General features: G+C 41.7%; 75 non-coding genes across 75 annotated transcripts; all 75 read left to right on the top strand.

Moving 5' to 3' along the window:
* Window positions 1–92: 92 nt before the first annotated feature.
* On the top strand, window positions 93–211 carry LOC134886544 (5S ribosomal RNA). Its single transcript, XR_010170623.1, has one exon. It is a non-coding gene; the product is annotated as a 5S ribosomal RNA (ribosomal RNA).
* Window positions 212–318: 107 nt separating this feature from the next.
* Window positions 319–437, top strand: LOC135063098 (5S ribosomal RNA). Its single transcript, XR_010249437.1, has one exon. It is a non-coding gene; the product is annotated as a 5S ribosomal RNA (ribosomal RNA).
* A 107-nt stretch (window positions 438–544) lies between these two features.
* Window positions 545–663, top strand: LOC134886531 (5S ribosomal RNA). Its single transcript, XR_010170611.1, has one exon. It is a non-coding gene; the product is annotated as a 5S ribosomal RNA (ribosomal RNA).
* Window positions 664–770: 107 nt separating this feature from the next.
* Window positions 771–889, top strand: LOC135065714 (5S ribosomal RNA). The gene has a single exon (XR_010251987.1). It is a non-coding gene; the product is annotated as a 5S ribosomal RNA (ribosomal RNA).
* A 107-nt stretch (window positions 890–996) lies between these two features.
* LOC135063543 (5S ribosomal RNA) lies at window positions 997–1,115 on the top strand. The gene has a single exon (XR_010249871.1). It is a non-coding gene; the product is annotated as a 5S ribosomal RNA (ribosomal RNA).
* A 106-nt stretch (window positions 1,116–1,221) lies between these two features.
* On the top strand, window positions 1,222–1,340 carry LOC134886520 (5S ribosomal RNA). Its single transcript, XR_010170600.1, has one exon. It is a non-coding gene; the product is annotated as a 5S ribosomal RNA (ribosomal RNA).
* A 107-nt stretch (window positions 1,341–1,447) lies between these two features.
* LOC135066874 (5S ribosomal RNA) lies at window positions 1,448–1,566 on the top strand. The gene has a single exon (XR_010253110.1). It is a non-coding gene; the product is annotated as a 5S ribosomal RNA (ribosomal RNA).
* Window positions 1,567–1,673: 107 nt separating this feature from the next.
* Window positions 1,674–1,792, top strand: LOC135067573 (5S ribosomal RNA). Its single transcript, XR_010253785.1, has one exon. It is a non-coding gene; the product is annotated as a 5S ribosomal RNA (ribosomal RNA).
* A 107-nt stretch (window positions 1,793–1,899) lies between these two features.
* LOC135067884 (5S ribosomal RNA) lies at window positions 1,900–2,018 on the top strand. The gene has a single exon (XR_010254092.1). It is a non-coding gene; the product is annotated as a 5S ribosomal RNA (ribosomal RNA).
* A 107-nt stretch (window positions 2,019–2,125) lies between these two features.
* Window positions 2,126–2,244, top strand: LOC135067189 (5S ribosomal RNA). The gene has a single exon (XR_010253411.1). It is a non-coding gene; the product is annotated as a 5S ribosomal RNA (ribosomal RNA).
* A 107-nt stretch (window positions 2,245–2,351) lies between these two features.
* LOC135059839 (5S ribosomal RNA) lies at window positions 2,352–2,470 on the top strand. Its single transcript, XR_010246237.1, has one exon. It is a non-coding gene; the product is annotated as a 5S ribosomal RNA (ribosomal RNA).
* Window positions 2,471–2,577: 107 nt separating this feature from the next.
* Window positions 2,578–2,696, top strand: LOC134884623 (5S ribosomal RNA). The gene has a single exon (XR_010168765.1). It is a non-coding gene; the product is annotated as a 5S ribosomal RNA (ribosomal RNA).
* Window positions 2,697–2,803: 107 nt separating this feature from the next.
* Window positions 2,804–2,922, top strand: LOC135066696 (5S ribosomal RNA). Its single transcript, XR_010252936.1, has one exon. It is a non-coding gene; the product is annotated as a 5S ribosomal RNA (ribosomal RNA).
* Window positions 2,923–3,029: 107 nt separating this feature from the next.
* Window positions 3,030–3,148, top strand: LOC135066747 (5S ribosomal RNA). The gene has a single exon (XR_010252988.1). It is a non-coding gene; the product is annotated as a 5S ribosomal RNA (ribosomal RNA).
* Window positions 3,149–3,255: 107 nt separating this feature from the next.
* LOC135068962 (5S ribosomal RNA) lies at window positions 3,256–3,374 on the top strand. Its single transcript, XR_010255153.1, has one exon. It is a non-coding gene; the product is annotated as a 5S ribosomal RNA (ribosomal RNA).
* Window positions 3,375–3,481: 107 nt separating this feature from the next.
* LOC134886509 (5S ribosomal RNA) lies at window positions 3,482–3,600 on the top strand. Its single transcript, XR_010170589.1, has one exon. It is a non-coding gene; the product is annotated as a 5S ribosomal RNA (ribosomal RNA).
* Window positions 3,601–3,707: 107 nt separating this feature from the next.
* LOC135060809 (5S ribosomal RNA) lies at window positions 3,708–3,826 on the top strand. Its single transcript, XR_010247203.1, has one exon. It is a non-coding gene; the product is annotated as a 5S ribosomal RNA (ribosomal RNA).
* Window positions 3,827–3,933: 107 nt separating this feature from the next.
* Window positions 3,934–4,052, top strand: LOC134886498 (5S ribosomal RNA). Its single transcript, XR_010170578.1, has one exon. It is a non-coding gene; the product is annotated as a 5S ribosomal RNA (ribosomal RNA).
* A 107-nt stretch (window positions 4,053–4,159) lies between these two features.
* LOC135066738 (5S ribosomal RNA) lies at window positions 4,160–4,278 on the top strand. The gene has a single exon (XR_010252979.1). It is a non-coding gene; the product is annotated as a 5S ribosomal RNA (ribosomal RNA).
* A 107-nt stretch (window positions 4,279–4,385) lies between these two features.
* On the top strand, window positions 4,386–4,504 carry LOC135067103 (5S ribosomal RNA). The gene has a single exon (XR_010253328.1). It is a non-coding gene; the product is annotated as a 5S ribosomal RNA (ribosomal RNA).
* Window positions 4,505–4,611: 107 nt separating this feature from the next.
* LOC135062812 (5S ribosomal RNA) lies at window positions 4,612–4,730 on the top strand. The gene has a single exon (XR_010249155.1). It is a non-coding gene; the product is annotated as a 5S ribosomal RNA (ribosomal RNA).
* Window positions 4,731–4,837: 107 nt separating this feature from the next.
* LOC134886486 (5S ribosomal RNA) lies at window positions 4,838–4,956 on the top strand. Its single transcript, XR_010170567.1, has one exon. It is a non-coding gene; the product is annotated as a 5S ribosomal RNA (ribosomal RNA).
* A 107-nt stretch (window positions 4,957–5,063) lies between these two features.
* Window positions 5,064–5,182, top strand: LOC134886474 (5S ribosomal RNA). The gene has a single exon (XR_010170556.1). It is a non-coding gene; the product is annotated as a 5S ribosomal RNA (ribosomal RNA).
* A 107-nt stretch (window positions 5,183–5,289) lies between these two features.
* On the top strand, window positions 5,290–5,408 carry LOC134886463 (5S ribosomal RNA). Its single transcript, XR_010170545.1, has one exon. It is a non-coding gene; the product is annotated as a 5S ribosomal RNA (ribosomal RNA).
* A 107-nt stretch (window positions 5,409–5,515) lies between these two features.
* Window positions 5,516–5,634, top strand: LOC135060808 (5S ribosomal RNA). Its single transcript, XR_010247202.1, has one exon. It is a non-coding gene; the product is annotated as a 5S ribosomal RNA (ribosomal RNA).
* Window positions 5,635–5,741: 107 nt separating this feature from the next.
* Window positions 5,742–5,860, top strand: LOC135069038 (5S ribosomal RNA). The gene has a single exon (XR_010255230.1). It is a non-coding gene; the product is annotated as a 5S ribosomal RNA (ribosomal RNA).
* Window positions 5,861–5,967: 107 nt separating this feature from the next.
* LOC135060476 (5S ribosomal RNA) lies at window positions 5,968–6,086 on the top strand. The gene has a single exon (XR_010246869.1). It is a non-coding gene; the product is annotated as a 5S ribosomal RNA (ribosomal RNA).
* Window positions 6,087–6,193: 107 nt separating this feature from the next.
* Window positions 6,194–6,312, top strand: LOC135061176 (5S ribosomal RNA). The gene has a single exon (XR_010247566.1). It is a non-coding gene; the product is annotated as a 5S ribosomal RNA (ribosomal RNA).
* A 107-nt stretch (window positions 6,313–6,419) lies between these two features.
* Window positions 6,420–6,538, top strand: LOC135060668 (5S ribosomal RNA). Its single transcript, XR_010247060.1, has one exon. It is a non-coding gene; the product is annotated as a 5S ribosomal RNA (ribosomal RNA).
* Window positions 6,539–6,645: 107 nt separating this feature from the next.
* Window positions 6,646–6,764, top strand: LOC135060655 (5S ribosomal RNA). Its single transcript, XR_010247048.1, has one exon. It is a non-coding gene; the product is annotated as a 5S ribosomal RNA (ribosomal RNA).
* Window positions 6,765–6,871: 107 nt separating this feature from the next.
* LOC134886452 (5S ribosomal RNA) lies at window positions 6,872–6,990 on the top strand. The gene has a single exon (XR_010170534.1). It is a non-coding gene; the product is annotated as a 5S ribosomal RNA (ribosomal RNA).
* Window positions 6,991–7,098: 108 nt separating this feature from the next.
* Window positions 7,099–7,217, top strand: LOC134886441 (5S ribosomal RNA). The gene has a single exon (XR_010170523.1). It is a non-coding gene; the product is annotated as a 5S ribosomal RNA (ribosomal RNA).
* Window positions 7,218–7,341: 124 nt separating this feature from the next.
* Window positions 7,342–7,460, top strand: LOC135060643 (5S ribosomal RNA). Its single transcript, XR_010247036.1, has one exon. It is a non-coding gene; the product is annotated as a 5S ribosomal RNA (ribosomal RNA).
* A 107-nt stretch (window positions 7,461–7,567) lies between these two features.
* Window positions 7,568–7,686, top strand: LOC134886430 (5S ribosomal RNA). Its single transcript, XR_010170512.1, has one exon. It is a non-coding gene; the product is annotated as a 5S ribosomal RNA (ribosomal RNA).
* A 107-nt stretch (window positions 7,687–7,793) lies between these two features.
* Window positions 7,794–7,912, top strand: LOC135060806 (5S ribosomal RNA). Its single transcript, XR_010247200.1, has one exon. It is a non-coding gene; the product is annotated as a 5S ribosomal RNA (ribosomal RNA).
* Window positions 7,913–8,019: 107 nt separating this feature from the next.
* On the top strand, window positions 8,020–8,138 carry LOC135069037 (5S ribosomal RNA). Its single transcript, XR_010255229.1, has one exon. It is a non-coding gene; the product is annotated as a 5S ribosomal RNA (ribosomal RNA).
* Window positions 8,139–8,245: 107 nt separating this feature from the next.
* On the top strand, window positions 8,246–8,364 carry LOC134886417 (5S ribosomal RNA). The gene has a single exon (XR_010170500.1). It is a non-coding gene; the product is annotated as a 5S ribosomal RNA (ribosomal RNA).
* Window positions 8,365–8,471: 107 nt separating this feature from the next.
* Window positions 8,472–8,590, top strand: LOC134886405 (5S ribosomal RNA). The gene has a single exon (XR_010170489.1). It is a non-coding gene; the product is annotated as a 5S ribosomal RNA (ribosomal RNA).
* A 107-nt stretch (window positions 8,591–8,697) lies between these two features.
* LOC134886394 (5S ribosomal RNA) lies at window positions 8,698–8,816 on the top strand. Its single transcript, XR_010170478.1, has one exon. It is a non-coding gene; the product is annotated as a 5S ribosomal RNA (ribosomal RNA).
* A 107-nt stretch (window positions 8,817–8,923) lies between these two features.
* Window positions 8,924–9,042, top strand: LOC134886382 (5S ribosomal RNA). Its single transcript, XR_010170466.1, has one exon. It is a non-coding gene; the product is annotated as a 5S ribosomal RNA (ribosomal RNA).
* A 107-nt stretch (window positions 9,043–9,149) lies between these two features.
* Window positions 9,150–9,268, top strand: LOC134886370 (5S ribosomal RNA). Its single transcript, XR_010170455.1, has one exon. It is a non-coding gene; the product is annotated as a 5S ribosomal RNA (ribosomal RNA).
* Window positions 9,269–9,375: 107 nt separating this feature from the next.
* On the top strand, window positions 9,376–9,494 carry LOC134886359 (5S ribosomal RNA). Its single transcript, XR_010170444.1, has one exon. It is a non-coding gene; the product is annotated as a 5S ribosomal RNA (ribosomal RNA).
* A 107-nt stretch (window positions 9,495–9,601) lies between these two features.
* On the top strand, window positions 9,602–9,720 carry LOC135060805 (5S ribosomal RNA). The gene has a single exon (XR_010247199.1). It is a non-coding gene; the product is annotated as a 5S ribosomal RNA (ribosomal RNA).
* A 107-nt stretch (window positions 9,721–9,827) lies between these two features.
* Window positions 9,828–9,946, top strand: LOC135069035 (5S ribosomal RNA). Its single transcript, XR_010255228.1, has one exon. It is a non-coding gene; the product is annotated as a 5S ribosomal RNA (ribosomal RNA).
* A 107-nt stretch (window positions 9,947–10,053) lies between these two features.
* LOC135062845 (5S ribosomal RNA) lies at window positions 10,054–10,172 on the top strand. The gene has a single exon (XR_010249186.1). It is a non-coding gene; the product is annotated as a 5S ribosomal RNA (ribosomal RNA).
* A 107-nt stretch (window positions 10,173–10,279) lies between these two features.
* On the top strand, window positions 10,280–10,398 carry LOC135061175 (5S ribosomal RNA). Its single transcript, XR_010247565.1, has one exon. It is a non-coding gene; the product is annotated as a 5S ribosomal RNA (ribosomal RNA).
* A 107-nt stretch (window positions 10,399–10,505) lies between these two features.
* On the top strand, window positions 10,506–10,624 carry LOC135060632 (5S ribosomal RNA). The gene has a single exon (XR_010247025.1). It is a non-coding gene; the product is annotated as a 5S ribosomal RNA (ribosomal RNA).
* A 107-nt stretch (window positions 10,625–10,731) lies between these two features.
* Window positions 10,732–10,850, top strand: LOC135060620 (5S ribosomal RNA). The gene has a single exon (XR_010247014.1). It is a non-coding gene; the product is annotated as a 5S ribosomal RNA (ribosomal RNA).
* A 107-nt stretch (window positions 10,851–10,957) lies between these two features.
* On the top strand, window positions 10,958–11,076 carry LOC134886348 (5S ribosomal RNA). Its single transcript, XR_010170433.1, has one exon. It is a non-coding gene; the product is annotated as a 5S ribosomal RNA (ribosomal RNA).
* A 108-nt stretch (window positions 11,077–11,184) lies between these two features.
* LOC134886336 (5S ribosomal RNA) lies at window positions 11,185–11,303 on the top strand. Its single transcript, XR_010170422.1, has one exon. It is a non-coding gene; the product is annotated as a 5S ribosomal RNA (ribosomal RNA).
* A 124-nt stretch (window positions 11,304–11,427) lies between these two features.
* LOC135060609 (5S ribosomal RNA) lies at window positions 11,428–11,546 on the top strand. The gene has a single exon (XR_010247002.1). It is a non-coding gene; the product is annotated as a 5S ribosomal RNA (ribosomal RNA).
* Window positions 11,547–11,653: 107 nt separating this feature from the next.
* On the top strand, window positions 11,654–11,772 carry LOC134886324 (5S ribosomal RNA). Its single transcript, XR_010170411.1, has one exon. It is a non-coding gene; the product is annotated as a 5S ribosomal RNA (ribosomal RNA).
* Window positions 11,773–11,879: 107 nt separating this feature from the next.
* LOC135061016 (5S ribosomal RNA) lies at window positions 11,880–11,998 on the top strand. Its single transcript, XR_010247409.1, has one exon. It is a non-coding gene; the product is annotated as a 5S ribosomal RNA (ribosomal RNA).
* Window positions 11,999–12,105: 107 nt separating this feature from the next.
* LOC134886313 (5S ribosomal RNA) lies at window positions 12,106–12,224 on the top strand. The gene has a single exon (XR_010170400.1). It is a non-coding gene; the product is annotated as a 5S ribosomal RNA (ribosomal RNA).
* Window positions 12,225–12,331: 107 nt separating this feature from the next.
* On the top strand, window positions 12,332–12,450 carry LOC134886301 (5S ribosomal RNA). Its single transcript, XR_010170388.1, has one exon. It is a non-coding gene; the product is annotated as a 5S ribosomal RNA (ribosomal RNA).
* Window positions 12,451–12,557: 107 nt separating this feature from the next.
* LOC134886290 (5S ribosomal RNA) lies at window positions 12,558–12,676 on the top strand. Its single transcript, XR_010170377.1, has one exon. It is a non-coding gene; the product is annotated as a 5S ribosomal RNA (ribosomal RNA).
* A 107-nt stretch (window positions 12,677–12,783) lies between these two features.
* On the top strand, window positions 12,784–12,902 carry LOC134901054 (5S ribosomal RNA). Its single transcript, XR_010174551.1, has one exon. It is a non-coding gene; the product is annotated as a 5S ribosomal RNA (ribosomal RNA).
* Window positions 12,903–13,009: 107 nt separating this feature from the next.
* On the top strand, window positions 13,010–13,128 carry LOC135060598 (5S ribosomal RNA). The gene has a single exon (XR_010246991.1). It is a non-coding gene; the product is annotated as a 5S ribosomal RNA (ribosomal RNA).
* A 107-nt stretch (window positions 13,129–13,235) lies between these two features.
* LOC135068430 (5S ribosomal RNA) lies at window positions 13,236–13,354 on the top strand. The gene has a single exon (XR_010254632.1). It is a non-coding gene; the product is annotated as a 5S ribosomal RNA (ribosomal RNA).
* Window positions 13,355–13,461: 107 nt separating this feature from the next.
* Window positions 13,462–13,580, top strand: LOC134885674 (5S ribosomal RNA). Its single transcript, XR_010169784.1, has one exon. It is a non-coding gene; the product is annotated as a 5S ribosomal RNA (ribosomal RNA).
* A 107-nt stretch (window positions 13,581–13,687) lies between these two features.
* Window positions 13,688–13,806, top strand: LOC134886278 (5S ribosomal RNA). The gene has a single exon (XR_010170366.1). It is a non-coding gene; the product is annotated as a 5S ribosomal RNA (ribosomal RNA).
* A 107-nt stretch (window positions 13,807–13,913) lies between these two features.
* Window positions 13,914–14,032, top strand: LOC135062811 (5S ribosomal RNA). Its single transcript, XR_010249154.1, has one exon. It is a non-coding gene; the product is annotated as a 5S ribosomal RNA (ribosomal RNA).
* Window positions 14,033–14,139: 107 nt separating this feature from the next.
* LOC134902149 (5S ribosomal RNA) lies at window positions 14,140–14,258 on the top strand. The gene has a single exon (XR_010175621.1). It is a non-coding gene; the product is annotated as a 5S ribosomal RNA (ribosomal RNA).
* A 107-nt stretch (window positions 14,259–14,365) lies between these two features.
* On the top strand, window positions 14,366–14,484 carry LOC134886267 (5S ribosomal RNA). The gene has a single exon (XR_010170355.1). It is a non-coding gene; the product is annotated as a 5S ribosomal RNA (ribosomal RNA).
* Window positions 14,485–14,591: 107 nt separating this feature from the next.
* LOC134886254 (5S ribosomal RNA) lies at window positions 14,592–14,710 on the top strand. Its single transcript, XR_010170344.1, has one exon. It is a non-coding gene; the product is annotated as a 5S ribosomal RNA (ribosomal RNA).
* A 107-nt stretch (window positions 14,711–14,817) lies between these two features.
* LOC134886242 (5S ribosomal RNA) lies at window positions 14,818–14,936 on the top strand. Its single transcript, XR_010170332.1, has one exon. It is a non-coding gene; the product is annotated as a 5S ribosomal RNA (ribosomal RNA).
* A 107-nt stretch (window positions 14,937–15,043) lies between these two features.
* Window positions 15,044–15,162, top strand: LOC134885673 (5S ribosomal RNA). Its single transcript, XR_010169783.1, has one exon. It is a non-coding gene; the product is annotated as a 5S ribosomal RNA (ribosomal RNA).
* Window positions 15,163–15,269: 107 nt separating this feature from the next.
* LOC134900548 (5S ribosomal RNA) lies at window positions 15,270–15,388 on the top strand. Its single transcript, XR_010174058.1, has one exon. It is a non-coding gene; the product is annotated as a 5S ribosomal RNA (ribosomal RNA).
* A 107-nt stretch (window positions 15,389–15,495) lies between these two features.
* On the top strand, window positions 15,496–15,614 carry LOC135063684 (5S ribosomal RNA). Its single transcript, XR_010250009.1, has one exon. It is a non-coding gene; the product is annotated as a 5S ribosomal RNA (ribosomal RNA).
* Window positions 15,615–15,721: 107 nt separating this feature from the next.
* Window positions 15,722–15,840, top strand: LOC134886629 (5S ribosomal RNA). The gene has a single exon (XR_010170709.1). It is a non-coding gene; the product is annotated as a 5S ribosomal RNA (ribosomal RNA).
* A 107-nt stretch (window positions 15,841–15,947) lies between these two features.
* Window positions 15,948–16,066, top strand: LOC134886231 (5S ribosomal RNA). Its single transcript, XR_010170321.1, has one exon. It is a non-coding gene; the product is annotated as a 5S ribosomal RNA (ribosomal RNA).
* Window positions 16,067–16,173: 107 nt separating this feature from the next.
* LOC135062810 (5S ribosomal RNA) lies at window positions 16,174–16,292 on the top strand. Its single transcript, XR_010249153.1, has one exon. It is a non-coding gene; the product is annotated as a 5S ribosomal RNA (ribosomal RNA).
* A 107-nt stretch (window positions 16,293–16,399) lies between these two features.
* LOC134902148 (5S ribosomal RNA) lies at window positions 16,400–16,518 on the top strand. The gene has a single exon (XR_010175620.1). It is a non-coding gene; the product is annotated as a 5S ribosomal RNA (ribosomal RNA).
* A 107-nt stretch (window positions 16,519–16,625) lies between these two features.
* On the top strand, window positions 16,626–16,744 carry LOC134886219 (5S ribosomal RNA). Its single transcript, XR_010170310.1, has one exon. It is a non-coding gene; the product is annotated as a 5S ribosomal RNA (ribosomal RNA).
* Window positions 16,745–16,851: 107 nt separating this feature from the next.
* Window positions 16,852–16,970, top strand: LOC134886208 (5S ribosomal RNA). Its single transcript, XR_010170299.1, has one exon. It is a non-coding gene; the product is annotated as a 5S ribosomal RNA (ribosomal RNA).
* The last annotated feature ends 50 nt before the right edge of the window (window positions 16,971–17,020 follow it).

The following is a 17,020-nucleotide window of genomic DNA, read 5'->3' as shown; positions in this document are numbered from 1 at the left end:
CACCGTTCTGTTGATGCATTCCATTTTCAAACGTATTCATTTATGAACCAGTAGTTAGAAGTAGAAAAGTTCTAACAGAAACCACAAAGCTCATCTACAGCCACACCACACTGGATACGCCCAATCTCATCTGATCTTGGAAGCTAAGCAGTGTTGGGCCTGGTTAGTACTTGGATGGGAGACCACCTGGGAATACAAGGTGCTGTAGATATTTTTATACTGCCAACACCGTTCTGTTGATGCATTCAATTTTCAAATGTATTCATTTATGAACCAGTAGTTAGAAGTAGAAAAGTTCAAACAGAAACCACAGAGCTCATCTACAGCCACACCACACTGAATACGCCCAATCTCATCTGATCTTGGAAGCTAAGCAGTGTTGGTCCTGGTTAGTACTTGGATGGGAGACCACCTGGGAATACAAGGTGCTGTAGATATTTTTATACTGCCAACACCGTTCTGTTGATGCATTCCATTTTCAAACGTATTCATTTATGAACCAGTAGTTAGAAGTAGAAAAGTTCTAACAGAAACCACAAAGCTCATCTACAGCCACACCACACTGGATACGCCCAATCTCATCTGATCTTGGAAGCTAAGCAGTGTTGGGCCTGGTTAGTACTTGGATGGGAGACCACCTGGGAATACAAGGTGCTGTAGATATTTTTATCCTGCCAACACCGTTCTGTTGATGCATTCCATTTTCAAACGTATTCATTTATGAACCAGTAGTTAGAAGTAGAAAAGTTCTAACAGAAACCACAAAGCTCATCTACAGCCACACCACACTGGATACGCCCAATTTCATCTGATCTTGGAAGCTAAGCAGTGTTGGGCCTGGTTAGTATTTGGATGGGAGACCACCTGGAAATACAAGGTGCTGTAGATATTTTTATACTGCCAACACCGTTCTGTTGATGCATTCCATTTTAAAATGTATTCATTTATGAACCAGTAGTTAGAAGTAGAAAAGTTCTAACAGAAACCAGAAAATTCATCTACAGCAACACCACATTGGATACGCCCAATCTCATCTGATCTTGGAAGCTAAGCAGTGTTGGGCCTGGTTAGTACTTGGATGGGAGACCACCTGGGAATACAAGGTGCTGTAGATATTTTTATACTGCCAACACCGTTCTGTTGATGCATTCCATTTTTAAACGTATTCGTTTATGAACCAGTAGTTAGAAGTAAAAAGTTCTAACAGAAACCATAAAGCTCATCTACAGCCACACCACACTGGATACGCCCAATCTCATCTGATCTTGGAAGCTAAGCAGTGTTGGGCCTGGTTAGTACTTGGATGGGAGACCACCTGGGAATACAAGGTGCTGTAGATAATTTTATACTGCCAACACCGTTCTGTTGATGCATTCCATTTTAAAACGTATTCATTTATGAACCAGTAGTTAGAAGTAGAAAAGTTCTAACAGAAACCACAAAGTTCATCTACAGCCACACCACACTGGATACGCCCAATCTCATCTGATTTTGGAAGCTAAGCAGTGTTGGGCCTGGTTAGTACTTGGATGGGAGACCACCTGGGAATATAAGGTGCTGTAGATATTTTTATACTGCCAACACTGTTCTGTTGATGCATTCCATTTTCAAACGTATTCATTTATGAACCAGTAGTTAGAAGTAGAAAAGTTCTAACAGAAACCACAAAGCTCATCTACAGCCACACCATACTGGGTACGCCCAATCACATCTGATCTTGGAAGCTAAGCAGTGTTGGGCCTGGTTAGTACTTGGATGGGAGACCACCTGGGAATACAAGGTGCTGTAGATATTTTTATACTGCCAACACCGTTCTGTTGATGCATTCCATTTTCAAATGTATTCATTTATGAACCAGTAGTTAGAAGTAGAAAAGTTCAAACAGAAACCACAAAGCTCATCTACAGCCACACCGCACTGAATACTCCCAATCTCATCTGATCGTGGAAGCTAAGCAGTGTTGGGCCTGGTTAGTACTTGGATGGGAGACCACCTGGGAATACAAGGTGCTGTAGATATTTTTATACTGCCAACACCGTTCTGTTGATGCATTCCATTTTCAAACGTATTCATTTATGAACCAGTAGTTAGAAGTAGAAAAGTTCTAACAGAAACCACAAAGCTCATCTACAGCCACACCACACTGGATACGCCCAATCTCATCTGATCTTGGAAGCTAAGCAGTGTTGGGCCTGGTTAGTATTTGGATGGGAGACCACCTGGAAATAGAAGGTGCTGTAGATATTTGTATACTGCCAACACCGTTCTGTTGATGCATTCCATTTTAAAACGTATTCATTTATGAACCAGTAGTTAGAAGTAGAAAAGTTCTAACAGAAACCAGAAAATTCATCTACAGCAACACCACACTGGATACGCCCAATCTCATCTGATCTTGGAAGCTAAGCAGTGTTGGGCCTGGTTAGTACTTGGATGGGAGACCACCTGGGAATACAAGGTGCTGTAGATATTTTTATACTGCCAACACCGTTCTGTTGATGCATTCCATTTTCAAACGTATTCATTTATGAACCAGTAGTTAGAAGTAGAAAAGTTCTAACAGAAACCGGAAAATTCATCTACAGCAACACCACACTGGATACGCCCAATCTCATCTGATCTTGGAAGCTAAGCAGTGTTGGGCCTGGTTAGTATTTGGATGGGAGACCACCTGGAAATAGAAGGTGCTGTAGATATTTTTATACTGCCAACACCGTTCTGTTGATGCATTCCATTTTAAAACGTATTAATTTATGAACCAGTAGTTAGAAGTAGAAAAGTTCTAACAGAAACCAGAAAATTCATCTACAGCAGCACCACACTGGATACGCCCAATCTCATCTGATCTTGGAAGCTAAGCAGTGTTGGGCCTGGTTAGTACTTGGATGGGAGACCACCTGGGAATACAAGGTGCTGTAGATATTTTTATACTGCCAACACCGTTCTGTTGATGCATTCCATTTTCAAACGTATTCATTTATGAACCAGTAGTTAGAAGTAGAAAAGTTCTAACAGAAACCACAAAGCTCATCTACAGCCACACCACACTGGATACGCCCAATCTCATCTGATCTTGGAAGCTAAGCAGTGTTGGGCCTGGTTAGTACTTGGATGGGAGACCACCTGGGAATACAAGGTCCTGTAGATATTTTTATACTACCAACACCGTTCTGTTGATGCATTCCATTTTTAAACGTATTCATTTATGAACCAGTAGTTAGAAGTAGAAAAGTTCTAACAGAAACCATAAAGCTCATCTACAGCCACACCACACTGGATACGCCCAATCTCATCTGATTTTGGAAGCTAAGCAGTGTTGGGCCTGGTTAGTACTTGCATGGGAGACCACCTGGGAATACAAGGTGCTGTAGATATTTTTATACTGCCAACACTGTTCTGTTGATGCATTCCATTTTCAAACGTATTCATTTATGAACCAGTAGTTAGAAGTAGAAAAGTTCTAACAGAAACCACAAAGCTCATCTACAGCCACACCACACTGGATACGCCCAATCTCATCTGATCTTGGAAGCTAAGCAGTGTTGGGCCTGGTTAGTACTTGGATGGGAGACCACCTGGGAATACAAGGTGCTGTAGATATTTTTATACTGCCAACACCGTTCTGTTGATGCATTCCATTTTCAAACGTATTCATTTATGAACCAGTAGTTAGAAGTAGAAAAGTTCTAACAGAAACCACAAAGCTCATCTACAGCCACACCACACTGGATACGCCCAATCTCATCTGATCTTGGAAGCTAAGCAGTGTTGGGCCTGGTTAGTACTTGGATGGGACACCACCTGGGAATACAAGGTGCTGTAGATATTTTTATACTGCCAACACCGTTCTGTTGATGCATTCCATTTTCAAACGTATTCATTTATGAACCAGTAGTTAGAAGTAGAAAAGTTCTAACAGAAACCATAAAGCTCATCTACAGCCACACCACACTGGATACGCCCAATCTCATCTGATCTTGGAAGCTAAGCAGTGTTGGGCCTGGTTAGTACTTGGATGGGAGACCACCTGGGAATACAAGGTGCTGTAGATATTTTTATACTGCCAACACCGTTCTGTTGATGCATTCAATTTTCAAATGTATTCATTTATGAACCAGTAGTTAGAAGTAGAAAAGTTCAAACAGAAACCACAAAGTTCATCTACAGCCACAGCACACTGAATACGCCCAATCTCATCTGATCTTGGAAGCTAAGCAGTGTTGGGCCTGGTTAGTACTTGGATGGGAGACCACCTGGGAATACAAGGTGCTGTAGATATTTTTATACTGCCAACACCGTTCTGTTGATGCATTCCATTTTCAAACGTATTCATTTATGAACCAGTAGTTAGAAGTAGAAAAGTTCTAACAGAAACCATAAAGCTCATCTACAGCCACACCACACTGGATACGCCCAATCTCATCTGATCTTGGAAGCTAAGCAGTGTTTGGCCTGGTTAGTACTTGGATGGGAGACCACCTGGGAATACAAGGTGCTGTAGATAATTTTATACTGCCAACACCGTTCTGTTGATGCATTCCATTTTAAAACGTTTTCATTTATGAACCAGTAGTTAGAAGTAGAAAAGTTCTAACAGAAACCACAAAGTTCATCTACAGCCACACCACACTGGATACGCCCAATCTCATCTGATTTTGGAAGCTAAGCAGTGTTGGGCCTGGTTAGTACTTGGATGGGAGACCACCTGGGAATACAAGGTGCTGTAGATATTTTTATACTGCCAACACTGTTCTGTTGATGCATTCCATTTTCAAACGTATTCATTTATGAACCAGTAGTTAGAAGTAGAAAAGTTCTAACAGAAACCACAAAGCTCATCTACAGCCACACCACACTGGATACGCCCAATCTCATCTGATCTTGGAAGCTAAGCAGTGTTGGGCCTGGTTAGTACTTGGATGGGAGACCACCTGGGAATACAAGGTGCTGTAGATATTTTTATACTGCCAACACCGTTCTGTTGATGCATTCCATTTTCAAACGTATTCATTTATGAACCAGTAGTTAGAAGTAGAAAAGTTCTAACAGAAACCACAAAACTCATCTACAGCCACACCACACTGGATACGCCCAATCTCATCTGATCTTGGAAGCTAAGCAGTGTTGGGCCTGGTTAGTACTTGGATGGGAGACCACCTGGGAATACAAGGTGCTGTAGATAATTTCATACTGCCAACACCGTTCTGTTGATGCATTCCATTTTCAAACGTATTCATTTATGAACCAGTAGTTAGAAGTAGAAAAGTTCTAACAGAAACCATAAAGCTCATCTACAGCCACACCACACTGGATACGCCCAATCTCATCTGATCTTGGAAGCTAAGCAGTGTTGGGCCTGGTTAGTACTTGGATGGGAGACCACCTGGGAATACAAGGTGCTGTAGATATTTTTATACTGCCAACACCGTTCTGTTGATGCATTCCATTTTCAAACGTATTCATTTATGAACCAGTAGTTAGAAGTAGAAAAGTTCTAACAGAAACCACAAAGCTCATCTACAGCCACACCACACTGGATACGCCCAATCTCATCTGATCTTGGAAGCTAAGCAGTGTTGGGCCTGGTTAGTACTTGGATGGGACACCACCTGGGAATACAAGGTGCTGTAGATATTTTTATACTGCCAACACCGTTCTGTTGATGCATTCCATTTTCAAACGTATTCATTTATGAACCAGTAGTTAGAAGTAGAAAAGTTCTAACAGAAACCATAAAGCTCATCTACAGCCACACCACACTGGATACGCCCAATCTCATCTGATCTTGGAAGCTAAGCAGTGTTGGGCCTGTTTAGTACTTGGATGGGAGACCACCTGGGACTACAAGGTGCTGTAGATAATTTTATACTGCCAACACCGTTCTGTTGATGCATTCCATTTTAAAACTTATTCATTTATGAACCAGTAGTTAGAAGTAGAAAAGTTCTAACAGAAACCACAAAGTTCATCTACAGCCACACCACACTGGATACGCCCAATCTCATCTGATCTTGGAAGCTAAGCAGTGTTGGGCCTGGTTAGTAGTTGGATGGGAGACCACCTGGGAATACAAGGTGCTGTAGATTTTTTTATACTGCCAACACCGTTCTGTTGATGCATTCCATTTTCAAACGTATTCATTTATGAACCAGTAGTTAGAAGTAGAAAAGTTCTAACAGAAACCACAAAGCTCTTCTACAGCCACACCACACTGGATACGCCCAATCTCATCTGATCTTGGAAGCTAAGCAGTGTTGGGCCTGGTTAGTACTTGGGTGGGAGACCACCTGGGAATACAAGGTGCTGTAGATATTTTTATACTGCCAACACCGTTCTGTTGATGCATTCAATTTTCAAATGTGTTCATTTATGAACCAGTAGTTAGAAGTAGAAAAGTTCAAACAGAAACCACAAAGCTCATCTACAGCCACACCACACTGAATACGCCCAATCTCATCTGATCTTGGAAGCTAAGCAGTGTTGGGCCTGGTTAGTACTTGGATGGGAGACCACCTGGGAATACAAGGTGCTGTAGATATTTTTATACTGCCAACACCGTTCTGTTGATGCATTCCATTTTTAAACGTATTCGTTTATGAACCAGTAGTTAGAAGTAGAAAAGTTCTAACAGAAACCATAAAGCTCATCTACAGCCACACCACACTGAATACGCCCAATCTCATCTGATCTTGGAAGCTAAGCAGTGTTGGGCCTGGTTAGTACTTGGATGGGAGACCACCTGGGAATACAAGGTGCTGTAGATATTTTTATACTACCAACACCGTTCTGTTGATGCATTCCATTTTTAAACGTATTCGTTTATGAACCAGTAGTTAGAAGTAGAAAAGTTCAAACAGAAACCATAAAGCTCATCTACAGCCACACCACACTGGATACGCCCAATCTCATCTGATCTTGGAAGCTAAGCAGTGTTGGGCCTGGTTAGTACTTGGATGGGAGACCACCTGGGAATACAAGGTGCTGTAGATATTTTTATACTGCCAACACCGTTCTGTTGATGCATTCCATTTTCAAACGTATTCATTTATGAACCAGTAGTTAGAAGTAAAATAAGTTCTAACAGAAACCACAAAGCTCATCTACAGCCACACCACACTGGATACGCCCAATCTCATCTGATCTTGGAAGCTAAGCAGTGTTGGGCCTGGTTAGTACTTGGATGGGAGACCACCTGGGAATACAAGGTGCTGTAGATATTTTTATACTGCCAACACCGTTCTGTTGATGCATTCAATTTTCAAATGTATTCATTTATGAACCAGTAGTTAGAAGTAGAAAAGTTCAAACAGAAACCACAAAGCTCATCTACAGACAAAGCTCATCTACAGCCACACCACACTGAATACGCCCAATCTCATCTGATCTTGGAAGCTAAGCAGTGTTGGGCCTGGTTAGTACTTGGATGGGAGACCACCTGGGAATACAAGGTGCTGTAGATATTTTTATACTGCCAACACTGTTCTGTTGATGCATTCCATTTTCAAACGTATTCATTTATGAACCAGTAGTTAGAAGTAGAAAAGTTCTAACAGAAACCATAAAGCTCATCTACAGCCACACCACACTGGATACGCCCAATCTCATCTGATCTTGGAAGCTAAGCAGTGTTGGGCCTGGTTAGTACTTGGATGGGAGACCACCTGGGAATACAAGGTGCTGTAGATATTTTTATACTGCCAACACCGTTCTGTTGATGCATTCCATTTTCAAACGTATTCATTTATGAACCAGTAGTTAGAAGTAGAAAAGTTCTAACAGAAACCACAAAGCTCATCTACAGCCACACCACACTGGATACGCCCAATCTCATCTGATCTTGGAAGCTAAGCAGTGTTGGGCCTGGTTAGTACTTGGATGGGACACCACCTGGGAATACAAGGTGCTGTAGATATTTTTATACTGCCAACACCGTTCTGTTGATGCATTCCATTTTCAAACGTATTCATTTATGAACCAGTAGTTAGAAGTAGAAAAGTTCTAACAGAAACCATAAAGCTCATCTACAGCCACACCACACTGGATACGCCCAATCTCATCTGATCTTGGAAGCTAAGCAGTGTTGGGCCTGTTTAGTACTTGGATGGGAGACCACCTGGGACTACAAGGTGCTGTAGATAATTTTATACTGCCAACACCGTTCTGTTGATGCATTCCATTTTAAAACTTATTCATTTATGAACCAGTAGTTAGAAGTAGAAAAGTTCTAACAGAAACCACAAAGCTCATCTACAGCCACACCACACTGGATACGCCCAATCTCATCTGATCTTGGAAGCTAAGCAGTGTTGGGCCTGGTTAGTACTTGGATGGGAGACCACCTGGGAATACAAGGTGCTGTAGATAATTTCATACTGCCAACACCGTTCTGTTGATGCATTCCATTTTCAAACGTATTCATTTATGAACCAGTAGTTAGAAGTAGAAAAGTTCTAACAGAAACCATAAAGCTCATCTACAGCCACACCACACTGGATACGCCCAATCTCATCTGATCTTGGAAGCTAAGCAGTGTTGGGCCTGGTTAGTACTTGGATGGGAGACCACCTGGGAATACAAGGTGCTGTAGATAATTTTATACTGCCAACACCGTTCTGTTGATGCATTCCATTTTAAAACTTATTCATTTATGAACCAGTAGTTAGAAGTAGAAAAGTTCTAACAGAAACCACAAAGCTCATCTACAGCCACACCACACTGGATACGCCCAATCTCATCTGATCTTGGAAGCTAAGCAGTGTTGGGCCTGGTTAGTACTTGGATGGGAGACCACCTGGGAATACAAGGTGCTGTAGATATTTTTATACTGCCAACACCGTTCTGTTGATGCATTCCATTTTCAAATGTATTCATTTATGAACCAGTAGTTAGAAGTAGAAAAGTTCTAACAGAAACCACAAAGCTCATCTACAGCCACACCACACTGGATACGCCCAATCTCATCTGATCTTGGAAGCTAAGCAGTGTTGGGCCTGGTTAGTACTTGGATGGGAGACCACCTGGGAATACAAGGTGCTGTAGATATTTTTATACTGCCAACACCGTTCTGTTGATGCATTCCATTTTCAAACGTATTCATTTATGAACCAGTAGTTAGAAGTAGAAAAGTTCTAACAGAAACCACAAAACTCATCTACAGCCACACCACACTGGATACGCCCAATCTCATCTGATCTTGGAAGCTAAGCAGTGTTGGGCCTGGTTAGTACTTGGATGGGAGACCACCTGGGAATACAAGGTGCTGTAGATAATTTCATACTGCCAACACCGTTCTGTTGATGCATTCCATTTTCAAACGTATTCATTTATGAACCAGTAGTTAGAAGTAGAAAAGTTCTAACAGAAACCATAAAGCTCATCTACAGCCACACCACACTGGATACGCCCAATCTCATCTGATCTTGGAAGCTAAGCAGTGTTGGGCCTGGTTAGTACTTGGATGGGAGACCACCTGGGAATACAAGGTGCTGTAGATATTTTTATACTGCCAACACCGTTCTGTTGATGCATTCCATTTTCAAACGTATTCATTTATGAACCAGTAGTTAGAAGTAGAAAAGTTCTAACAGAAACCACAAAGCTCATCTACAGCCACACCACACTGGATACGCCCAATCTCATCTGATCTTGGAAGCTAAGCAGTGTTGGGCCTGGTTAGTACTTGGATGGGACACCACCTGGGAATACAAGGTGCTGTAGATATTTTTATACTGCCAACACCGTTCTGTTGATGCATTCCATTTTCAAACGTATTCATTTATGAACCAGTAGTTAGAAGTAGAAAAGTTCTAACAGAAACCATAAAGCTCATCTACAGCCACACCACACTGGATACGCCCAATCTCATCTGATCTTGGAAGCTAAGCAGTGTTGGGCCTGTTTAGTACTTGGATGGGAGACCACCTGGGACTACAAGGTGCTGTAGATAATTTTATACTGCCAACACCGTTCTGTTGATGCATTCCATTTTAAAACTTATTCATTTATGAACCAGTAGTTAGAAGTAGAAAAGTTCTAACAGAAACCACAAAGTTCATCTACAGCCACACCACACTGGATACGCCCAATCTCATCTGATCTTGGAAGCTAAGCAGTGTTGGGCCTGGTTAGTAGTTAGATGGGAGACCACCTGGGAATACAAGGTGCTGTAGATTTTTTTATACTGCCAACACCGTTCTGTTGATGCATTCCATTTTCAAACGTATTCATTTATGAACCAGTAGTTAGAAGTAGAAAAGTTCTAACAGAAACCACAAAGCTCTTCTACAGCCACACCACACTGGATACGCCCAATCTCATCTGATCTTGGAAGCTAAGCAGTGTTGGGCCTGGTTAGTACTTGGGTGGGAGACCACCTGGGAATACAAGGTGCTGTAGATATTTTTATACTGCCAACACCGTTCTGTTGATGCATTCAATTTTCAAATGTGTTCATTTATGAACCAGTAGTTAGAAGTAGAAAAGTTCAAACAGAAACCACAAAGCTCATCTACAGCCACACCACACTGAATACGCCCAATCTCATCTGATCTTGGAAGCTAAGCAGTGTTGGGCCTGGTTAGTACTTGGATGGGAGACCACCTGGGAATACAAGGTGCTGTAGATATTTTTATACTGCCAACACCGTTCTGTTGATGCATTCCATTTTTAAACGTATTCGTTTATGAACCAGTAGTTAGAAGTAGAAAAGTTCTAACAGAAACCATAAAGCTCATCTACAGCCACACCACACTGAATACGCCCAATCTCATCTGATCTTGGAAGCTAAGCAGTGTTGGGCCTGGTTAGTACTTGGATGGGAGACCACCTGGGAATACAAGGTGCTGTAGATATTTTTATACTACCAACACCGTTCTGTTGATGCATTCCATTTTTAAACGTATTCGTTTATGAACCAGTAGTTAGAAGTAGAAAAGTTCAAACAGAAACCATAAAGCTCATCTACAGCCACACCACACTGGATACGCCCAATCTCATCTGATCTTGGAAGCTAAGCAGTGTTGGGCCTGGTTAGTACTTGGATGGGAGACCACCTGGGAATACAAGGTGCTGTAGATATTTTTATACTGCCAACACCGTTCTGTTGATGCATTCCATTTTCAAACGTATTCATTTATGAACCAGTAGTTAGAAGTAAAATAAGTTCTAACAGAAACCACAAAGCTCATCTACAGCCACACCACACTGGATACGCCCAATCTCATCTGATCTTGGAAGCTAAGCAGTGTTGGGCCTGGTTAGTACTTGGATGGGAGACCACCTGGGAATACAAGGTGCTGTAGATATTTTTATACTGCCAACACCGTTCTGTTGATGCATTCAATTTTCAAATGTATTCATTTATGAACCAGTAGTTAGAAGTAGAAAAGTTCAAACAGAAACCACAAAGCTCATCTACAGACAAAGCTCATCTACAGCCACACCACACTGAATACGCCCAATCTCATCTGATCTTGGAAGCTAAGCAGTGTTGGGCCTGGTTAGTACTTGGATGGGAGACCACCTGGGAATACAAGGTGCTGTAGATATTTTTATACTGCCAACACTGTTCTGTTGATGCATTCCATTTTCAAACGTATTCATTTATGAACCAGTAGTTAGAAGTAGAAAAGTTCTAACAGAAACCACAAAGCTCATCTACAGCCACACCACACTGGATACGCCCAATCTCATCTGATCTTGGAAGCTAAGCAGTGTTGGGCCTGGTTAGTACTTGGATGGGAGACCACCTGGGAATACAAGGTGCTGTAGATATTTTTATACTGCCAACACCGTTCTGTTGATGCATTCCATTTTCAAACGTATTCATTTATGAACCAGTAGTTAGAAGTAGAAAAGTTCTAACAGAAACCACAAAGCTCACCTACAGCCACACCACACTGGATACGCCCAATCTCATCTGATCTTGGAAGCTAAGCAGTGTTGGGCCTGGTTAGTACTTGGATGGGAGACCACCTGGGAATACAAGGTGCTGTAGATAATTTCATACTGCCAACACCGTTCTGTTGATGCATTCCATTTTCAAACGTATTCATTTATGAACCAGTAGTTAGAAGTAGAAAAGTTCTAACAGAAACCATAAAGCTCATCTACAGCCACACCACACTGGATACGCCCAATCTCATCTGATCTTGGAAGCTAAGCAGTGTTGGGCCTGGTTAGTACTTGGATGGGAGACCACCTGGGAATACAAGGTGCTGTAGATAATTTTATACTGCCAACACCGTTCTGTTGATGCATTCCATTTTAAAACTTATTCATTTATGAACCAGTAGTTAGAAGTAGAAAAGTTCTAACAGAAACCACAAAGCTCATCTACAGCCACACCACACTGGATACGCCCAATCTCATCTGATCTTGGAAGCTAAGCAGTGTTGGGCCTGGTTAGTACTTGGATGGGAGACCACCTGGGAATACAAGGTGCTGTAGATATTTTTATACTGCCAACACCGTTCTGTTGATGCATTCCATTTTCAAACGTATTCATTTATGAACCAGTAGTTAGAAGTAGAAAAGTTCTAACAGAAACCACAAAGTTCATCTACAGCCACACCACACTGGATACGCCCAATCTCATCTGATCTTGGAAGCTAAGCAGTGTTGGGCCTGGTTAGTACTTGGATGGGAGACCACCTGGGAATACAAGGTGCTGTAGATATTTTTATACTGCCAACACCGTTCTGTTGATGCATTCCATTTTCAAACGTATTCATTTATGAACCAGTAGTTAGAAGTAGAAAAGTTCTAACAGAAACCACAAAGCTCATCTACAGCCACACCACACTGGATACGCCCAATCTCATCTGATCTTGGAAGCTAAGCAGTGTTGGGCCTGGTTAGTACTTGGGTGGGAGACCACCTGGGAATACAAGGTGCTGTAGATATTTTTATACTGCCAACACCCTTCTGTTGATGCATTCAATTTTCAAATGTGTTCATTTATGAACCAGTAGTTAGAAGTAGAAAAGTTCAAACAGAAACTACAAAGCTCATCTACAGCCACACCACACTGAATACGCCCAATCTCATCTGATCTTGGAAGCTAAGCAGTGTTGGGCCTGGTTAGTACTTGGATGGGAGACCACCTGGGAATACAAGGTGCTGTAGATATTTTTATACTGCCAACACCGTTCTGTTGATGCATTCCATTTTTAAACGTATTCGTTTATGAACCAGTAGTTAGAAGTAGAAAAGTTCTAACAGAAACCATAAAGCTCATCTACAGCCACACCACACTGGATACGCCCAATCTCATCTGATCTTGGAAGCTAAGCAGTGTTGGGCCTGGTTAGCACTTGGATGGGAGACCACCTGGGAATACAAGGTGCTGTAGATATTTTTATACTGCCAACACCGTTCTGTTGATGCATTCAATTTTCAAATGTATTCATTTATGAACCAGTAGTTAGAAGTAGAAAAGTTCATACAGAAACCACAAAGCTCATCTACAGCCACACCACACTGAATACGCCCAATCTCATCTGATTTTGTAAGCTAAGCAGTGTTGGGCCTGGTTAGTACTTGGATGGGAGACCACCTGGGAATACAAGGTGCTGTAGATATTTTTATACTGCCAACACCGTTCTGTTGATGCATTCCATTTTCAAACGTATTCATTTATGAACCAGTAGTTAGAAGTAGAAAAGTTCTAACAGAAACCATAAAGCTCATCTACAGCCACACCACACTGGATACGCCCAATCTCATCTGATCTTGGAAGCTAAGCAGTGTTGGGCCTGGTTAGTACTTGGATGGGAGACCACCTGGGAATACAAGGTGCTGTAGATAATTTTATACTGCCAACACCGTTCTGTTGATGCATTCCATTTTAAAACGTATTCATTTATGAACCAGTAGTTAGAAGTAGAAAAGTTCTAACAGAAACCACAAAGTTCATCTACAGCCACACCACACTGGATACGCCCAATCTCATCTGATTTTGGAAGCTAAGCAGTGTTGGGCCTGGTTAGTACTTGGATGGGAGACCACCTGGGAATACAAGGTGCTGTAGATATTTTTATACTGCCAACACTGTTCTGTTGATGCATTCCATTTTCAAACGTATTCATTTATGAACCAGTAGTTAGAAGTAGAAAAGTTCTAACAGAAACCACAAAGCTCATTTACAGCCACACCACACTGGATACGCCCAATCTCATCTGATCTTGGAAGCTAAGCAGTGTTGGGCCTGGTTAGTACTTGGATGGGAGACCACCTGGGAATACAAGGTGCTGTAGATATTTTTATACTGCCAACACCGTTCTGTTGATGCATTCCATTTTCAAATGTATTCATTTATGAACCAGTAGTTAGAAGTAGAAAAGTTCTAACAGAAACCACAAAGCTCATCTACAGCCACACCACACTGGATACGCCCAATCTCATCTGATCTTGGAAGCTAAGCAGTGTTGGGCCTGGTTAGTACTTGGATGGGAGACCACCTGGGAATACAAGGTGCTGTAGATATTTTTATACTGCCAACACCGTTCTGTTGATGCATTCCATTTTCAAACGTATTCATTTATGAACCAGTAGTTAGAAGTAGAAAAGTTCTAACAGAAACCACAAAGCTCATCTACAGCCACACCACACTGGATACGCCCAATCTCATCTGATCTTGGAAGCTAAGCAGTGTTGGGCCTGGTTAGTACTTGGATGGGAGACCACCTGGGAATACAAGGTGCTGTAGATATTTTTATACTGCCAACACTGTTCTGTTGATGCATTCCATTTTCAAACGTATTCATTTATGAACCAGTAGTTAGAAGTAGAAAAGTTCTAACAGAAACCACAAAGCTCATCTACAGCCACACCACACTGGATACGCCCAATCTCATCTGATCTTGGAAGCTAAGCAGTGTTGGGCCTGGTTAGTACTTGGATGGGAGACCACCTGGGAATACAAGGTGCTGTAGATATTTTTATACTGCCAACACCGTTCTGTTGATGCATTCAATTTTCAAATGTATTCATTTATGAACCAGTAGTTAGAAGTAGAAAAGTTCAAACAGAAACCACAAAGCTCATCTACAGCCACACCACACTGAATACGCCCAATCTCATCTGATTTTGTAAGCTAAGCAGTGTTGGGCCTGGTTAGTACTTGGATGGGAGACCACCTGGGAATACAAGGTGCTGTAGATATTTTTATACTACCAACACCGTTCTGTTGATGCATTCCATTTTTAAACGTATTCGTTTATGAACCAGTAGTTAGAAGTAGAAAAGTTCTAACAGAAACCATAAAGCTCATCTACAGCCACACCACACTGGATACGCCCAATCTCATCTGATCTTGGAAGCTAAGCAGTGTTGGGCCTGGTTAGTACTTGGATGGGAAACCACCTGGGAATACTAGGTGCTGTAGATATTTTTATACTACCAACACCGTTCTGTTGATGCATTCCATTTTCAAACGTATTCATTTATGAACCAGTAGTTAGAAGTAGAAAAGTTCTAACAGAAACCATAAAGCTCATCTACAGCCACACCACACTGGATACGCCCAATCTCATCTGATCTTGGAAGCTAAGCAGTGTTGGGCCTGGTTAGTACTTGGATAGGAGACCACCTGGGAATACAAGGTGCTGTAGATATTTTTATACTGCCAACACCGTTCTGTTGATGCATTCAATTTTCAAATGTATTCATTTATGAACCAGTAGTTAGAAGTAGAAAAGTTCAAACAGAAACCACAAAGCTCATCTACAGCCACACCACACTGAATACGCCCAATCTCATCTGATTTTGTAAGCTAAGCAGTGTTGGGCCTGGTTAGTACTTGGATGGGAGACCACCTGGGAACACAAGGTGCTGTAGATATTTTTATACTGCCAACACCGTTCTGTTGATGCATTCCATTTTCAAACGTATTCATTTATGAACCAGTAGTTAGAAGTAGAAAAGTTCTAACAGAAACCATAAAGCTCATCTACAGCCACACCACACTGGATACGCCCAATCTCATCTGATCTTGGAAGCTAAGCAGTGTTGGGCCTGGTTAGTACTTGGATGGGAGACCACCTGGGAATACAAGGTGCTGTAGATAATTTTATACTGCCAACACCGTTCTGTTGATGCATTCCATTTTAAAACGTATTCATTTATGAACCAGTAGTTAGAAGTAGAAAAGTTCTAACAGAAACCACAAAGTTCATCTACAGCCACACCACACTGGATACGCCCAATCTCATCTGATTTTGGAAGCTAAGCAGTGTTGGGCCTGGTTAGTACTTGGATGGGAGACCACCTGGGAATACAAGGTGCTGTAGATATTTTTATACTGCCAACACTGTTCTGTTGATGCATTCCATTTTCAAACGTATTCATTTATGAACCAGTAGTTAGAAGTAGAAAAGTTCTAACAGAAACCACAAAGCTCATTTACAGCCACACCACACTGGATACGCCCAATCTCATCTGATCTTGGAAGCTAAGCAGTGTTGGGCCTGGTTAGTACTTGGATGGGAGACCACCTGGGAATACAAGGTGCTGTAGATATTTTTATACTGCCAACACCGTTCTGTTGATGCATTCCATTTTCAAACGTATTCATTTATGAACCAGTAGTTAGAAGTAGAAAAGTTCTAACAGAAACCACAAAGCTCATCTACAGCCACACCACACTGGATACGCCCAATCTCATCTGATCTTGGAAGCTAAGCAGTGTTGGGCCTGGTTAGTACTTGGATGGGAGACCACCTGGGAATACAAGGTGCTGTAGATATTTTTATACTGCCAACACTGTTCTGTTGATGCATTCCATTTTCAAACGTATTCATTTATGAACCAGTAGTTAGAAGTAGAAAAGTTCTAACAGAAACCACAAAGCTCATCTACAGCCACACCACACTGGATACGCCCAATCTCATCTGATCTTGGAAGCTAAGCAGTGTTGGGCCTGGTTAGTACTTGGATGGGAGACCACCTGGGAATACAAGGTGCTGTAGATATTTTTATACTGCCAACACCGTTCTGTTGATGCATTCAATTTTCAAATGTA

Source organism: Pseudophryne corroboree, chromosome 3 (assembly GCF_028390025.1).
Source record: "Pseudophryne corroboree isolate aPseCor3 chromosome 3, aPseCor3.hap2, whole genome shotgun sequence".
In the NCBI taxonomy this organism is placed as follows: domain Eukaryota; kingdom Metazoa; phylum Chordata; class Amphibia; order Anura; family Myobatrachidae; genus Pseudophryne; species Pseudophryne corroboree.
Note: the sequence above shows the minus strand (reverse complement) of the source record. Positions and strands in the feature narration are given on the sequence as shown.